Raw genomic sequence first — 18,894 nt, 5'->3', positions numbered from 1 at the left:
AGCTCACTTTTGATCCTATATCAGCAGCCCATTCCTTGATGAATGCCTGAGACCTTTCATATCATTTATACCTGTTATAATTCACTCTGCTGGATGCACGATACTTGCTCTTGAATTTGGTGAAAGCTTTATTTTTTCAACATCTCTCACTTCACACAAACCATCTATTTCTTCCAAGATTCTACCTTGGGGCACTTCAGTGCTAACTAAAGTATCACCTAAGTATCATGGACTTCTCAGTAAATTGGCTAAGGCACGTTGTCCCAGGAGTACCTCATTGCTGGTTCATTTTTGCCATCTTTGCATCAGCACTCTGGCCACAGGAGTATAGCTGGAGAGAAAATCATACCAAGCTCTGTTGACATATTACCCCCCAAAATGTTTATTAATCATCTATTCTATAGAAGACACCGTGCTAATTAATTCCTCTTACTATTACTGGTGTTCTTGATGACCCAGCATTCTTTCATTTATCTTTTATGTGTAGCAGTGGTATAAGTTTGGCAAGTTAAACTACATTTACCCTTGAGACAAATATGTAACAAATGGCATATCTAAGGATAGAGGGCTGGGTCAGCTAAAAAGTTTATTTGCACAAATAAAGAGAGACTCTTGGGGGTAAAACATCAAGAGCAGAGAGAGCACCCTGGCACATTGTTTCTTCCTAAGGTTGAAGCTCTGGAGGCTGACGGGATGGATAGCGGGGTGGCGGGTGTGCGCGGGGAGGGTGGAGGTGATTCTAATAATGGCACTAGGTCTGTTCAGATTATCTTCTATCCTAGCACCCAAGCCTGACTCCTGAAGGGAGGGAGCTACAAGAGAGCCAGTAAATACTCTAAATTACCAGGACACTAATTGCAAAAGTGGCATCAGGTTTGCCAGCACAGGAGTCTCTGGTGAACCTTCATAATCTATTTAGACACTCATTGTTAAGGCCTCTGACTTCATTTTATACATACAAGTGTAACCCTGTTGTGGCGGGGGAATTTCATGAAGTTCTTTCCCCCTGAGCTTGCAAAAACAATAGCTGATTTGGTGGTGGGAATCTTCACAATGTATGCATATATGAAATTATCATGTTGTCAGCTGAGGGGGGTTGGAGAGGGATTGGAGGAGGGCAGCTTCCCAACTGGAAAACTGCGCCAGGAGCCAACATGCCGTGAAAGAGCACTTTATTGCAGTACAAGCGGGTAGTGGCGGCAGCGCTCAGCACTTTCTTTTAGTTTAACAAGATGGCACGGCCCGCGTGGCACACTTGTCCTGCTTTTATTATTCTGCCCGCAGATGTGCATTGTTCATGTCTTTGTTCATACTACTTGCATAATGCTGTTAGCGCATGCGTACCTTTACTTCTTTGTTTATAAGGCTTACATAACTGGCACATGCGTAGTGTTTACGCTACTGGCGCATGCGTACATTTACCTCTTACCAGGTGTAAGCTATTGTGAACTTTGACCTGGGCCCCACGGCCTATTCACTTAAGGCTCCCAACATATGTACACTTTAAATACATTATAACTCTGCTTGTCAATTATATCTCAATAAACCTGAAAAAAATATGCTTTACACTTTAAAAATCATCTCTGAATCTCCGTCAAGGTAAAAAGGTCCAAATTTGTTGCAGATATTTACACAGACATTAAATTTGAATTTGAAGGGTACACTTTAAAAACCTGAATTTGTAAATTCACAGCAACAAGCAACAGTGGTATTTTGGTTACTACTATTTCTTTTTTTGTTTGTTTCATTATAGAAATATAGGTGAATTATTCTTTATTTATTACTCTAAATGTGATTTAAATTTGTCTTATCAAATAAAACTTATATGCAGTGAAACGCACAGATCTTGTAAATGCTGATATATATCTCAGTTTCAGCTAAAGTATTTCCATCACCTATCTCAGAAGTTTCACTTCTGCTCCCTTCCCTAAAGTTGTCAGTATTCTTATTTTTATCACCATAATTTGGTTTTGCTGTTGTCAAATGTTATAAGAATGGAAACATATAGTATTTACTTTCATGTCTTGCTTCTTTTGCTCCCTGTAATGTTTTAGGGATTTTTAATGCCTCAATTAGATGTTCTTTTTAAAACCTTTGAGCAACTTTCCATATCCTAATAACTTACTAGAACTTTTATCCATTCCCCTAATGATAAACATCAGAGCTCTTTCTAGTTTTGGAATATTCTGAATAAAGCTTTTTAACAGTTTTGTGGAAGTGTATCATGAACATGTGTTTTCTTTTTTTTTAGGTAAATACTTGTGGTCGGCAGAATAATAGACTCGCAGATATCTACATCTCCAGAACCTGTGAATGTTAGTTAAATTACACGGCAAGGGGCATTCTGGGAGCAGATGGAAGTAATACTGCTAATCATCAGTGGACGGTAAAAGAGGGAGCATGCGCTGGACCTGCAGGTGGGCCCGACGTCATCACCAGCGCCCTTAAATGTGGAGGAGGGGCGCGGGAGCGGCAGCGCCAGAGAGCTGTGGTGAGACAAAGCCTCGGCTGGCTTTTGGTGGCTTCGAAGATAGAAGGAGGCCATAAGCTGAGAAATGTGGCCACCCTCTGAAGCTGGGATGGGAAAGGCACGACAATGAGCTTTCTCCGTGAGCCTCCGGAAGGGAATGGAGCCCTGTCGTCACCCAGATTTTAGGCCGGTGAGACCCATTCCGGACTTCTGAACTCCAGAACGGTAAAGTAATGATTTTATTTTGATTTAAACCTCTAGGTTTGTAATAATTTGTTACAACAATAGGAAGGTAATACGATATCAATGAGTGGAAATGCTAAGTCGTATGGTAGGCATGTAACTAACTTTATAAGGAGCTACCGGAGTTTTTAAAAGCATTCTAATTTACCTTCTCTTCCATCAACAATACGTATAACTTCAGTTCCTCGAAAACCTTGCCAATGTTAGTGTTGTCCATCTTTGTATTTTAGCCATTTTGTTACGAGTAAAGTATTACTGTGTTGTAGTTTTAATTTGCTTGGTGACTAATGATATGGGGTACATTTTCATGTACTTGTCCGTTTGTACTTCTGGGAAATACCTGTTCAAGACCTTTGCCTGTTTTCAATTGTGTTCTTTGCGTTTTAATTATTTGATGGTAAGTGTATTTAGTATATTCTGGATATAAATCCTTTCTCACGTATGGGTATTGTCAGTACATTTCTCCCAAGTATGTTTTGTCTTAACATTCTCTTTGATATTAATGAGCAGACATGTTAAAATTTGAGCCAGATTTATCTTTTTAGTTTAATATTTAGAGCTTTTTGTGTCATGGCTAAAAAAAATCTTTGTCTAGCTCAAGGTTATAACATTAATTACTCTATCGTTTACACTACAAGTTTTACAGTCTCAGCATTGTAATATGTGACATGAAGTGAAAATCAAAGTTCACTGTGTTCCTTACTTTAATTGCAAACCATTTGTTGAAAAGACTTTCTTTTCCCTATTAAGTTGCATTGGCATCATTCAACTGTACAGGTAAGTGTTTATTTCTGCATGTTCTATTTGCTTCCATTGATCTGTATTTGCATTGCAATGCCACAGTAACTGTTATTGTCACTTAATAGTAATTCTTAGAATTAAATAGTGTAATACATCCAAATCTCTTTCCCTTTTTAAGAATTGCTTCATCTATTCTAGATCCTTGATTTTTATGTAACTTTTAGAATCAGATTGTCAGTATCTATGTAGTTGCCTTGGATCTATAGACTTGAAGAGAATTGGAATCTTAAAAATACCGAATTTTCAAATCATGAATATGGCATGTCTCTTCTTTATTTAGATGTTTTTAGATTTTCTCTTAACAAAGTTTTGTAATTTTTATTATAGAAGAGCTAAATATGTCTTTCATTAAGTTTATTCGTAAGTATTTTACTTTTTTTTGTTGTTGTTGTTGCTGTTAAATTGTATGGCTTACTAATATCTTCCAATTACTTGTTGCTATTAAGAATCACTTGATTTCTGAGTATTGACCTTGTGTTCTAGGCTCTTTCCCACTCATTAGCTGTAGTGTCTTCTTAGGTTTCATAGATTTTCTACATACACAATCATGCAATTACATCATCTATGAATAAAGACAAATTTATTTTTTCTGCTCCAATCATTATACCGTTTATTTTTCCTTGCTGTATTGCACTGGGTGGGAGCTTCAGTACGATGCTGGATAGAAGTGGTGAGAGTCAATACCGTCATCTTGTTTTTGATATTAGGGAAGATGTGTTGTATATATCAACTTTAACTATCACGTTAAAGGGAGGTTTCTCACAGCTGTCGTTTATAATTGAAGTGTTCTTCAACGCTTAGTTTAAAAATTTGTCATGAATGAATGTTAAATGTCATCAAAGGCTTTTTCTTTTGCTTCAATTAAGGTAATTATGATTTTTATTCTTCTCTTAATATTAAAAAAAAATCTTGTCACAGCTTTACAATCCTGGGATAAACTCTGCTTGATTCATTCTTTTTATATAATGCTAGATTCTGTTTGCTAATATTTGGTTAAGGATTTTTATATGTAGGTTCATAAGAAATGTTAGTGTGTAATTTTATTTTTATTTTAATGTCCTTGTTTTTACTGGTTTTATGGTTGTACTGGCCTCATGAAAAGACATAGAAAATATTGTCACATCTTATTTTTCCTAAATAATTCATGAAAAATATTAATCATCAATAAATATCTGATAGAATTCACTGGTGAAGTTATGTAGACCTAATGGTTTCTTTATGAGAAAATATTTACCTATGAAGTAATATTTCTTTAATAAGCAGGGAAGAATTCAGATTTTCTATTTTTATCAGTTTTAGAAAGTTTTTTCCCTAAGATTTTTGTTCATTTCATCTAACTTGTTGAATTTATTGGTACAAAGTTGCATGTAATAATATTCCTTTATAATTGAGTATGATGTGCTAACATGTTATTTCTTAGACTTACTCAGGGTTTATTGAAATTCTTGGATGTTTGTGGTACTGTTTTCCACCAGACTTGGAGAATTTTCAGTTGTTTACTCAGTATTTGTCTGATGCATTCTCTTTTTTTACTTTTTTTTTAATTGATAGAGTCAATTTAAGATGTGTCAATTTCTGGTGTACATCACAATGCTTCAGTCATACATGAATATACATATACTCATTTTTATATTCTTTTTCACTGTAAGGTACTACAAGATATTGAATATAGTTCCCTGTGCTATAAAGTATGAACTAGTTTATCTGTTTTATATATACTAGTCAGTATGATGCATTCTTGATACTTCCCCTACCAACCCCTGGTACTGTGTACTTCTGTTTGCACAATATTATCTCACAGGTCATTGAGGTTTTGTAATATTTTAAATATTTTTGTCTCCCTTCAATTTGGATAATATTGTTGAACCTTTCTTCTTTGCTGATACTTGTCCATATTTTCGACTTTTGAATGTGTTTATAATAGCTGTTTTAAAATCCACATCTGCTCTTATATCTGCATTTTTGTTTTTGTTTTTGGAGGGGGCATCTGTTTCCATTGAATGATTTTTTTTTTTCCGATTGATTATAGGCAACATTTTCTTTTGTCTAGGAACTTTTTATTATATATATTACTTTGTGTGTTGTCTTCATTTTAGTCCTGTTAAGTTTTTGGTTTATCAGACAGTTAATTTGTAGATTATTGTGATCCTTTCAGACTTGGTTTTGTGCTTTGTAGGGTGGGTTGATTCGGGATTCCCCCCCCCCCCCCAATTAAGTCTAGGGTACTTCCTTTCCTCTAGGGTATGGTCTTTCCAGGATCTTAATTGGATGCCTAAATTGCCTAGTGAGGTCTCTAGCTGGCCCACATTCTGACTTCTTTTAGCCCCTTGCAACCTCTAGCATCTCTACTGCTCTTGGTCTCCTTGAAGTCACTCTCTGCTAGGGCCTCATGGACTCAAGGCCCTGTTCACGAGCACTTTAGCCCTCAGCCAAGGACACACAGTGAACCCTCATGCAGACTTCCGACGAGCCTTCCCTGTATAACTACCTCACTTCCCATACCCTGCCCCTCCAGTGCCAGCTGCCTTGGCAGCTTCATACCCTAATCTGTACTTCCTCTACTCAGATTTCTGTTCTCTACTGGACTTGCCTCCTTACTACAGAGTTGTGGAAAGTGTTCCATGCATACGTTTGGGGGGAAAATGAGCCTACCTCATGGGTTTTCCTTTTCTCAATATGGTAGGGCTGCTCTGTAGGATAAGTTCAAAACAAGTTACTTAAAGTTACTGGAAGCCAAAGTTCTCTAGCACACTTCTTGAATACCTACCCTTCTTGAGTAACTACTATATATAAAACAGTATTTACATTATGGGGCAGAAATATATTTTTTAAAAGTTCTCTTCCATCTGAGAGAGTAAGAAAAGTGTATGTATAACTAAAGTATGAGATCAGTGACTTTCAGTTCCTGAAATGCAACAAGACATTTCCCACCTAAGACTTTGCAAGTGCAAATCCCTCTGTCTTAAATACTTCACTCCTAGCATGGATAACTTTTATTCATCCATTGATCTCAGCTGCAGCTACTTCTCTAAGGAAGTCTTCTCTGACCTTCCCCTCTGTTATTTTCCTTAACAAGAGGAAGAGGGAATATTCCCAGTCGTTCTATGAAGCCACCATCACCCTAATACCAGACAAACACACTAGCAAAAAAAATTAGGGGCCAATATAGGTGATGAACATAAATGCAAAAATTCTCAACAAAATATTAGCAAACAGAATCCAACAACACATAAAAAAGATCATACACTATGATCAGGTTGGATTCATCCCAGGTGCACAAAGAAGTTTCAACATACACAAATCAATGTGATACATCACATCAACAAAATAAAGGACAAAAATCACATCATCATCCCAATAGGTGCAGAAAAAGCATTTGATAAAATTCAACACCTATTTATGATAAAAACTCTTACCAAAGTGGGTATAGAGGGAAAATATCTGAACATAAAGTTATTTATGATAAACCCACAGTCAGCATAATAACTCAATGGTGAAAAACTAAAAGGTTTCCCACTAAAATCTGAAGCAAGACAAAGATGCCCACTCTTACCAGTTCAACATAGTATTGGAAGTTCAAGCCATAGAAATCAGCCAAGAAAAATAAAAGGGACCCAGATTGGGAGAGAACAGGTAAAATTGTCACTATATGCAGATGATATGACACTACCTGCAGAAAACACTGAAGGCTCCACACAAAAACTACTAGAGCTGATAAAAGATTTCAATATACAAGATTAACATACAGAAATCAGTTGCATTTCTTTACACTAACAATGAAATATTAGAAAAGTAAAGAAACAATCCCTTTTAAAATCATTAAAAATAATTAAATACTTAGGAATAAATCTGACCAAGGAGGTGAAAAACTCATACGTGGAGAACTACAAAATACTGATTAAGGAAATTAAAGATGACTTAAAGAAATGGAAAAATATCCCATGCTCTTGGATTGGAAGAATTAATATTGTTAAAATGGCCACACTACCCAAAGCAATCTATAGATTCAGTGTGGTCCCTATCAAATTACTTGGGACATTTTTCACAGAACTAGAACAAATAAGCCTGAAATTTATGTGGAATCACAAAAGACCCAGAATTGCCAAAGCAATACTGAAGAAAAAGAACAAAGCTGAAAGAATAACTCTCCCAGACTTCAGATAATACTACAGAGCTACAGTAACCAAAACAGCATGCTATAGGCACAAAAACAGACATATGGGTCAGTGGAACAGAATAGAGAGCCCAGAAATGAACCCACAGACCTACAGTCAATCTTCAACAAAAGAGGCAAGAATATACAATGAAGAAAGACAGTCTCTTCAGCAAACTGTGTTGGGAAAACTGGACAGCAGCATGTAAATCAATGAAGTTAGAGCAATAATTTCATAAGAAGACTGGCTGAAAAAAATAATACCCATGAATTTGTGGCCCTACACTTGAAATGCAATTTTGTTGAGAAGGATGCCCATAAATGTATTTTATCAACTGCCCAGTGTGAGACACAATAAAGAGTAAAGTTTCTGCCAGTGGTTCATAGCCATAATCGTATTAAATAAATCGTAAGATATCTGAAGTAACAAGGAGATGGGATCTTTTAGGAGTGTGGGTGATAACACAGTTCTTGGAAACCCACTCTAGTTCACTTCTTATGCCTGTAGGAGAACGTTTGGAACCACAAGTGAAGGCCTATGAGGGTTCCATGAAAATGAAGAGAAGTATCAGTGGGGTGGGTTCTGAGGAAAGAAAGCCAGATGCCATGCCCAGCTGAGAATGTTGGTATGTGCATGCTCCAGTTACTGTCCCCATTTGTACTTAAGCACAGACATACACATGAGTGGTCTACCCACAGCCTCAGGCTGTTAGTTCTCAGAATGGTTGCAGTTGAGGGCAGTCAAATCCACCTCCAGAGCCCAGTTAGTCTCTTCCTATTACCCCAGTCCTATTAGTGAAACCCACTCAGTCACAAGAATCACAATCAACCCTATTTACAGCCTCACCCGAGTCCACTTCACAGAATGTCCAAGATTTCCCTTAACTTTGCTTTCTCAAAGTGTTGTCAGATAATTTGGGATCCTGTGTGACACTGTCCTTAACTTATGTGGTCAGGGTGAGGAATTCTGCACACAAGCTGATCTGTACCACTCTGCAAGACGATTTCATTTCTTCTGACACCACCTAGTGCAGAAAGGAGGAGATGTGATGAATAAGCAGTATTAGCTGAATTTGCAAACTAATCCTTGGCTTGAAAAGTTCCCATCATCTCAGCTCTCAAAAGCTGATCTGACTTAGGTTGGGGAGAAGGATCAGTCTAAGTGCTACTTGTCGTATCTCCAGTTAAGGCCCTTTCATTGAGAAACTTTCCCTGAATCCCCAAACCAGATCCTGTTCCCTGCTATGTATGCCTTTTCTTCATGCGGCCAGCATTATGACAACAAGAACGTGGGAGCATTTTACAGTTAGGAATGTGGCCTCCTGGGGAGCCCAGCTGCCTGCTGTTGAACCCCCTCTACAGTTATCAGCCTATCACTTGGACAAGTTTTTAACTTCTCTGTGTCTCAGCTGCTTCATATTTCAAATAGAGATAATAGTATCTGTCTCATAGGGTTGTTTTAAAGGTAAGACAATAGTTTTGTGGAATTTATATGTAAAGCAGTTAAATAGTGAGCAGCATTTATGTCAACTGTCATTAGTTTTTAGTTATTTATTTTTATGTGGCTCATTCATTGAACAGTCAAAATTGATTAAGTGCCTGTTACGTGCCAAGCTTGCTACAGGATAGATCAGTGAACAAAACCTCTGCCTTTGAGGGTCTTCTAGAGGGAAAGAAAATAATACAAATAATTAACACATTATATAGTATGTGAGAAAGTGATTTTTATTTAAATAGGAGAAAAATAGAGCAGAGTATGAGAACTGGGAGTCCATACAAAGAGGACTTTAACTTTAGTATCATCACAGAAGGCCCCACGGAGAGTGTGACATTTGAGGAAAAACTTAGGAATGATCTTCACCTAGAAATCTGCTCTATCACAGGACTACTGTAGTGGTTCTGAGGTCTTGAATGTGTGTGGTGTGTGGAAGGGCAGGGAAGCCAGTGTGGCTGGAGTAGAGTGAGCAGGAGAAGGGATGAGGAAATGAGGTTGGGGAGGTGGTGGCCCGGGCCCTTGGAGCCTGTGCAGGGACTCCAGCTTTTGCTCTTGGTGGAACAGGAGCTATTGCAGGGTTTTAAGCAGAGAAATAACCTGGTCTAACTTGTGTTCTGAGAGCATCGCTCTTCCTCTGTTGAGAATAGCCATGTGTGAAGGTAGCAAGACTAAAAGACAAGGAGCCCTTTTAGGAAGCTGTAGCTGAAACCCACATGGGAGATGACAGTGGCTCAGACCAGGGTGGTAGCAGGGGAGAGGTGAAGATGTAATCAGATTTTGGATACATCTTGCAAATAGAGATAACAGACTTCTTGACAGAATGTTGGCAGGGGTGGCTTACAGAAAGAGATAACTGTCTCCCTCACCCACCAGAAAATCTGTAGTGACCATGTTGTTGTGGCGTATTATTATTTATTTAAGCAGGAAAATGCCTAGTGCATAGTTGTCACTCAGCGGAAGTTCAGTAGAAGATGGAAAACGATATTCTAAGAGATTGAAGTTTAAACTAGTGTATCAATGTATTTTAAATCAAAAATCTTTTTAAAATTATTCACAACCATAGCACCCTTATCCCAGTACTTAAGAACCTGGGAAGTCTATTAGTAATGAGTAGGCTGACTCGTGTAGCTGAAATCCAAGCTTGGGGAGGTAGAGCATTTTAAATAGATATTTTTACAATAACCCACCCTGCATAATACTCTTCCCATGTGGCCTGAGTCACTGTTGTTCCTCCCTCTATAGTGTTTCTACACATGAAATACACATGGGCACTTATAACAGTTTACATTCCATGTGAGCACATGCTTTTTGGATGTGTGATATCATCACCTTAACCATCAGTAAGGCTTCCTCTTGTAGTCACTCAGTTTCAAATGATTTTTGCATGTATCTTATCTCATTAACTTTCTGTTAGTTTTTATTAGTCATTAGAGAGAGAGGCACTTTGACTAAGAATTTATATTAAAGAGGGGATATTTGTTTAATTACTTTGCTCCTTTTTAATACTTGTTCCTCTACCAGTGTATCAGCAAGGTTCAGGAAGAGGTTCTGTCAGCTGGAAATGATCTCTTGCCTCTCCCATTCTTTATACCTACTTAATTATCATGTGTCAGTTCTTTAATTTTCTTCATAAAGTAGTGTAATACCTAGTTGACAATATGTAGAAAATGTGGCTTTGTTGATTTTTTTCCCCAGTAGTAAAATATAATTTCCTTCTCTACTCAACTGTGACATGGCCCCCTGGTGACCCCAGCACACAGTTGTGCATTTCAAAGCTGGGTAGAGAAGAAGGGACCCCAGGCTGAACCAGTGCATCTGGTCTCATTAGGACCGATGGCTCTGTGCGTCGTCATAGCTGAACAGAGTATTTTTTTCAGTTAGCTAAATACCTCCCATGAATTCCACACATGCTAGTATTTATTAAACACCTCTATGTTCTATAGAGCATTTTAGGGGGAATGATTACTTATGAAATAATCTTAGAAAGTCAAAATTCCAAGCAAGTTGCAAATTTTGCTTGTATGGCTAAGCTAGCCAACTGACCACAGACTTCCTTGAAACGTTTTTCTGACTATGGTAGCTGTTACAGTAAGACAAATTTGAAACTCATTTGACTAATTTGAAACCGAAAGGCAGCTATCTCGTACCAAGGAGTCTGGCATCTTTTAAGTGATTAGCTCTTTGGGAAAATAAGTATGTTCAATAAACTCAAAGAATTTTTATATCTTTTAAGAGCATTGAATAGCCTGTCTGATAGGACTTGCCTCCTACACATAAAAAAGCTGTTCTTTTTTTTGAAATAAAATGCCTGTGGACTGAAATAGAGGGACACACAACAGCTGTATGCAGAAGTACCAAAGCCTTCTCAAAAAAGGCATGTCAACCATGAAATGAGACTGATTAGAAGTGAAAACACCTTATTAGGTATAAGGTCATCTTGGGGGCTTCCTGACTATAAATGTCTGTTTGCAGCTCCTTAAATTAAATAACAAGAGGAAATGGAAAAACAAAGTATCATTGATAGGGTAGGAGGGACGTGGTGCAATAATGGGGGGGAAAAAAAACAGCCTTGACTCAACGCAGCATCGCCATGCATCAATAGCATCGTTAGCTGTTCAGCTTTGGGATTTTTAATAAGGAATCAAAGACAAAATGAGAATGATTTAGAATCTGTTATTCTGGAGGCAAGAAATTGGAACGATGATCATACCAAATGAGCCAAAAATAAGGGATTAAGAAAAGGTATTTAAAAGTGAGTAAGAATAAAATATACAAATTTAAGCCCAAGCGAGCTAATACCTCATTACAATGACTTGACATTTAAGGCAGGCACACACTTCCAAATCCAGCCCGATGAAAGTCACTCTTTTATTATTAGTAAAATCTACCAGACACCTTCTGTGGTTGCAAGTACATTAGAAATGACTTAACTATTTTGATAACTACATTTAACAATTTTTCCATGAGCGGGAACTTTGCAGAGTGGCACAATACAGACAAGTGAATATGTGATATTTTTCTACTAAAAATTAGAAGTGGTAACATATATCTACTGACCTGTTTACCTACCTACCTATTTCTCCATTCAATATTTTGCATCTCTGTGCTATGATATAAGCCCCCACACACCAGAAGAAATGCCCCAAACTCTAAAATCTCCTAATGTTTTGAGAAGAAACACATTTGCAGAAACCCTCTGTGGATCTGTGATGTGTGGGGCTTCAGTGCTTTGTTCCCATGCAGTGCACAGGAAGCAAATCAAATATTTCAAGTACTGGGCATTAATAATACCCCCATCCTCAAAGGAGGACCCACTCCTAATGGAAAGATTATTCTCTAAACCTCATCAGCAGTGCCAGCCTCAAGGTGACTCACTCTCCCACCTGAACCTGCAGCAATTTCTTCCTCCACTGCTCTTGCTAGACATTAGCTGTTGCCATCCTCCACAAAGGGACATTAATAGTCTTGAAGGCAATATGCTGTTTTTGTTCTTGCTTCCGTGCCCCCTCCCTTGTTGCTCATTAACTTATATCTGCCCTCTAAGAATATAACTAGACATCATCTAAGGTGAGGTAGAAAGCCCTGGCAACTTCATGGATAAAGAATAGAAGGAAAAGATTTTTGAAAGTAAATTATTAAAACTAAGATAGCTCATTATTCATGAGTTAGGGATCAGCTACTCCAAATGTCCTTAGTGTTGGTAATCGTCAATGTCATACAATATGTTTGAACTCATTCTGGATTCAGAGTGCAGTTATAAACACCGCTTTCTCACATTCCTAAGATACACAGTCCATTGACAGAAAACATGCACAAGGTTAGCAGAGATGACAAAGCATGTTGAGATAACACATAAACAGCTTGTCCTCTGGAGAGTTCAACATGGTGCCCTTTAGTGCTTAAGGCAAGAGAACCTTTCTTTGTTTCCTGCAGGGAACATTGGCTAAATTCAAATACGTAACATGTTCAAGCAAATAAATACTTGTCTGGAACTGGCGATCCTATTCTACAAGAAAACTAGACTCAAGTGAATTTCAGGGTTACTTAAGGAGTTAGAATTATACATTTTCTGAATACACAAGACGGGGAAAGAGAAGATTGTTGGGTGAGCAGGATGCCAGGGTGGACAAGCCATAGTCCTCCCATCCATTCTTCTGTCAGTTCCTGCACCTTGGGGCTGAGTCATGCTTGCAAAATACTTTGTAGGAATTTTCCCTTCTGTCAACCAGTAAAGAGCCTTTGGACAAGTTGAACAGAAAACTACTTTTCTAATTCCTGTGTCGTGTTAGATACTGGATTCAGTGTTCCCTTTTGAAAAAGCCTTATTTGACCCCTAACCATGACACACACCATTCCAATTTAGTCTTCTTTATACATTGAAAAGAAGATGCTGTGAGATGTTCCGATGCCATTGTCCGGGCTGTAATGACGGTGATTCAGCTAAGGTTTGCAGAGAATATCAAAATTCTTGGAGGAAGGACACTGAAGTGCCCTGCACAGGCCTCTTGGGAATCTCAGTCCTTTCCTTATGCAAAGACGGTCTCAGACACTTCAGAACTGTGGTAATATTATGCTTCGGAAGGCAAGGAAAGTGCTTTTTTCCCCTCCCGGTGGGACAACAAGTACAATTTCTTGATGAATATAATAGCTTTTTCAGAGTTTCTAAAGATCAAGTCCACAAAAATTCTGCTTGTCCTGAGATTTCCCTGTTTGAAGAAACTAATCATGCTGCCCTACTCCTTATAAACAGACCTGCACTTATCAGGCTTCTCCGGTGGTCACATTTCTCTAGTGGGCACTGATTTCTTTTTAAACGCATGAAAATAAGACGTAGACCATACTAATGAGTGGGCAGGAGGGTTGATATTTGTTTTATGGTAGCTTACATTGCAGAATATACCTTTTCAGATAAGCAGAATTTATATAGCAAAAGTAGTCTAATTCCTTGCTACTCAAATTTTCGTTGTACATCCAATAACTGTTGAAAACTTTGGTGGTTCACCAGGTCAGCAAGGTTTTGAGAATCTGGGTAGGCATCTGGCTTTCAGAACTAGAGCGAAAGGCCAGATCTAAACTACATTTAAAAAGTTGAAAGTTTTAGTGGAGGTGACATTGACAGTCAGTATATTCGCACCCAGAAATTATATTCCCAAGGATATTTTCTAAGTTTCAGTTCTAAATCAACAAAGCTGTCCTAGTACCGCCATGCCTGAAAAAAGATAAATGTACTTTCCAAACACTTTGTAAAATTATGTCCCCTAGGTAGCCTCCATACCACTAAAAATATTTCTGTCTTGAGTATGTTATAGGAATAGTTTTTTTTTTAATTCTCAGTTGAGGGATTTAAGGAAAAGAAAACCCAATACCACTTTTAGTCATTATTTAACCTTTAAAAACTGCAGTATTGTCACCTAGAGCTAAGCTGCCCACTATGCTTTCTCCTTCAAGCCATGTGCCTTGTCTCCGCATCATAGGCACTCCTTCCTACTTTTGGACAAGTCCACGAGAGCCTGTAAAGAGACCCTAATCTCCTTATAGCAGCACCTGAAAGATTTTGATCTGTCTTTCCCCCCACACCACCCCTTTCTCTCTCTCTCCGTCCTTCTCTCTTCATTATTATCTTCCATCTCATAAAGTTCACTTGCCCATATTAGAAAATAAAAGAATAAACACTATCTTGAGCCTTGCAAACTGACAAAAGTCTCTATCCCAAAGACTTTTCCAGTGAATCCTGGCTTTACATTTCTTGCCCCACCTAACACAAAGGAGATCACCTTCCATTCTTCTCAGCGGCAGAATGCCAGATATACTGTATCTAGCTGCAGAATGTAGCCCTCATGGGAGAGTTCAGATTGGAAGACCAGTTCAGAATTGTGAGAACTTGCTGTATGCCTTCGGAATGTGTCTAAACATGTAAGATCTTCTATTCAGCCAACCTGAGGATGTTCTGGCTCTGATGTACACAGGAAAGAAGAGCAGGGCTGAGTGCAGCTGTATGTGTGTTTCTAAACCTGTACGTGGGAGGGGTGTCTCTGATTCTAGTTAATCTTCCCCTAACCTGTGTTTCGCATCTGTCTTCAGCTGTGAACATAGAGATGGAGAGTGAAAGTCCAGGTCCTCGTCCATCCACTGGTACTTGGAATGTAACAGTGCCTTAGCAGTTCATTTCCTAGTCTAGAGAGGAATCTTTCTGAGCTGATTGTGTCCTATGTGGGATTAACACAGTGTCCCACCTCACTGTCTCAAGTACAAACTAAATTTAGTGGTGCTTTTAGTCATTTTTCAGTCTGACTTGTTTAAAATAAATTTTAAAAATTTAATGGCAAAATTCTCATTTTTTTCTAATATAGTCAAATATAACACCACAAAAATTTACTGTATTATAATCCAGATTCCTTTCTTCCCTGGAAGAATATGTAGAACCTATAAATCAAGGAAATTTCAGCTCTTGTAATTCACTACAGCTTCTGATATACATACAACATAGGAAATACATGGCTATTAATATCATGCCATGTTAAAACTAAGAAAAGCTTAAATGGGCAAGATGCGGAGGATAATGAGCGTCTGTGTACTTTGTTATTCTTTGATGCGTCTCTTCTTGTCCCTCTGTATCTGTACAGAAGTTTTTCTTTTATAGTTTAAGTTAAAACCTTTGTGAATTAAGAGACATATCTTCAAATGTTCTGTATGAAGAGATGACTGGTGTCAACCTCTAATTCCTTCATATTCCTAGCTGACACCTCTGATGAGCACCTGAGATGTCCTGGGCTGAAATCATTACCTAGTCGGCCACATGAGGAGATTCCCAGTCTCAGTCTCATCTCTTTTCTCTTAATACCTCACTCACTAGGACTCTTTCATTTTTCTCTATTTTTCGTCTTGGCTCAAACGTCACCTCGTATATTCAGTCCATTCTGTTTTATTTTTATGATTCCTCTGCTTTAATCAACTGTTTGACTTGGTCCCTGTTTTCTTTGAAAAATAAACACTTATTTAGGATATATTGGGATGAAAAAGACTCTTAAGAGTTTGCCTGGACACTTTTCCTGAAGGATTAAAATGAATTCAAAGATTCGATATCTAATTACAAGTGCAATGTTGAGATGCAAACCACACATAAGTTCAGGCATGCTAAGTGATTTCTTTCAGGCCCTATTGCTCTTGCAAAGGAACTCTCTCTCCTGATATATCCCTTCACCAATTAGGGACACGATCAGAGTTGTATTAACCCCAACACTTCATTCAGGGAGTATGGCTTCAAGAATTCTAATTGTATCCGTCAATTCTTCATTAATCAAGGGTCTGTTAAGCATCTATCAATACAACTGCCAGTTTAAAACAAACAAAAGACATGAGCTCAGCCCTGCTTACTTTTTCAAACCACAGTCTCCCCACCCTCTATGAAAGTGGGAGACATAATGGAATCTCTCTAGTGGACAGTGACTGAATATATAATTTGGAAACTCTGGAAACCAGGCAATTCTCTTGCACCCATCCATGCCCACGTGAGAAGCCCTGTTCTATATCCTTTCTGGTCAAAACATCATATATTCCCATGGCTTCAAATAACTTTAATATGCAAATAACCCTGAACTTTATACTTTAACATAGTTTTCTCTCCTGAACTCCAGAACCTTCTGCTTCTGGATTGCCTCCTTTAAAGTGTTTGCCCGATTATTTTCTCTTCCCCTCCCTGTGTCTTAGAAATTAACATCTTACCTGTTTCAGAGTCTAGTTAGTTCCTTACCCACGGTGTGTCTTTAATCTGTCCCCTGCTCTCTATTCTACTATTACTGCCTAGAGACAAAACCTTTACTGACTGGCATTTAAACAATTGCAAAGTGTCCTACGCAGTTCCATCCCTGGTACAGTTCTTCAGTTATCATTCTAAAACATCAGGTAATGTCACTCCCTTTCCTGAAAACTTTGAAGATATATTCATCACCTACCAGATTAATTTAAACTATAATGTGGGATATGACACTCCGCAAAACTAACTTTATTTCGTTATCTGCCACTTTCTCTCTCGTACTTGAAGCACATAAAATGTCTCTGATTTTTAAGAAACATTTTTCCTCCAGTGCGTCTTCCTATTTGAAACTGTTCCATTTGGACTTGAGATGTGGTTTAACTCTCTAACCTTAGATTCACAAAATATAATTTGAGAAATGCAATATCTATCTTACAGATTTGTTAGAGGATTATAAAATGAGGTGTTTCTAAAGCCCTGGATACATATCCTATCACAAAATTAATGTTCAATAAGTGGTAGCTATTTAATGCTTTTTGTTTGTATCTGACAGTTTTAATTTAGCATTATATTGTGAATATTTCTCCATGCTATCAAATAGTCTTTGAAAATACGATTATAAACTGCTGCATAGTAATAAATCACATGGATATACCTTAATTTATTATACCAAGTGCCTATTGGTGGACATTTATGTTGTTTTCAACTTTTACTCTTATAAATAACAGTGTAATAAATGTCATAAGAAATAAATCTTAGAAATCACCTCCAAATATTTTCTTAGGATAAATTACTGGAAGTAGAACATTTCAAGGCTCTAGAAACTTACTGTCAGATTACTCTCTAGAGAGGTACCAGCTGACGTCCCTACGAGCAGTATCTGCGGGTGCTTTCCCTTTCACCCTTCCAAACGTACATCGCGTGTTCTTTCTCCCTCTTTCTCTCTTTACTAGTATAATGATATCTTGTTTTTGTTACAGCCATGAAGCACTCCTCCATATTTAATTCATTAGTCTCTTTTAGTAACAAAGAGGATAGAAACCCATTTGCCTTGAAGAATCTTGGAAGGTTTTATTGACCTCTCTGTCTTTTGGCCTCAAGGGAGTAAACCGCACATTTCAAGCATTGTCCTAAGGAGTTCTTTCATCCTTATATAACCACGTCTTAAATTAATAAACAAAGCACCCCTACTATCTTACCAACCCCCAAACCCCAACAACTAAATATAAAAGCAAACCCCTCATATTAGAACATTGTATGATTCCTTGACATTCATTCCTCATGCCCTGCCCTCAAAATACAAAACTCCATACCCCATGACAAGTGGCAAGGTGATTATTAGGAATAATAGAAGGGATGAGACTCCTTAACCTCAGTATTTTTAGCTCAATCAAGTTTCTGTTTGAATTATTGGTATAAATGATCCTTATCCAGCATCAAGGATCAGTTAAACACCAAAAATTACATGAATCCTACTTATCCACTGGCAAAAGAGATAAAGGCAAAATTACTTGATACACTGTTTGCTGGCTTAGGAAATGCAGGATGGCATAAGGCTACATAATTCAACAGGATTATGTTTATCTTATAGTCATTGTCTCCCCAGGGTCAAGCATACTGTAATCACTCAAAAAAATGTTGAATAAAAGAATAAAAGAAAAAATATACACCAGATTTGATTCTCAACTACTCTCATTTAAGCAGGGGGTCTTATAACAGCTCTCAAAATTCTGATTAAACCTCCTCTCAACAGGTTTAGTTCACATGTACTGGATTGTTAGTAGATATAGTTTGTAATTTTATTATTAGCCATTTGTATATTCTTTTGTGAAATATCATAGCAAGGTATGCTTTAAATACGCTATGGCATATGTTTCATGTATCCTCTGAGCCAGCAAGTCAGCTTGTGCTAATTTAACCTAGGGAAATAAACATAGAATTCCAGAAATAGGAATGTATTTTAAAATATTTATCACAGT

At 37.7% G+C, this 18,894-nt stretch overlaps 1 long non-coding RNA gene across 1 annotated transcript in view; it reads left to right on the top strand.

The window, feature by feature from the left end:
- LOC140696870 (uncharacterized) overlaps positions 1-18,894 on the top strand; it is a 101,954-nt gene that overhangs the window by 73,375 nt on the left and 9,685 nt on the right. The window contains exon 2 of the long non-coding RNA XR_012073465.1: positions 2,252-2,695. This is a non-coding gene — a long non-coding RNA (uncharacterized lncRNA). The remainder of the gene's footprint in view (positions 1-2,251; positions 2,696-18,894) is intronic.

Source organism: Vicugna pacos, chromosome 6 (assembly GCF_048564905.1).
Source record: "Vicugna pacos chromosome 6, VicPac4, whole genome shotgun sequence".
In the NCBI taxonomy this organism is placed as follows: Eukaryota; Metazoa; Chordata; class Mammalia; order Artiodactyla; family Camelidae; genus Vicugna; species Vicugna pacos.
The sequence above is the reverse complement of the archived record's forward strand: the minus strand, read 5'-3'. Positions and strand labels throughout refer to the sequence as shown.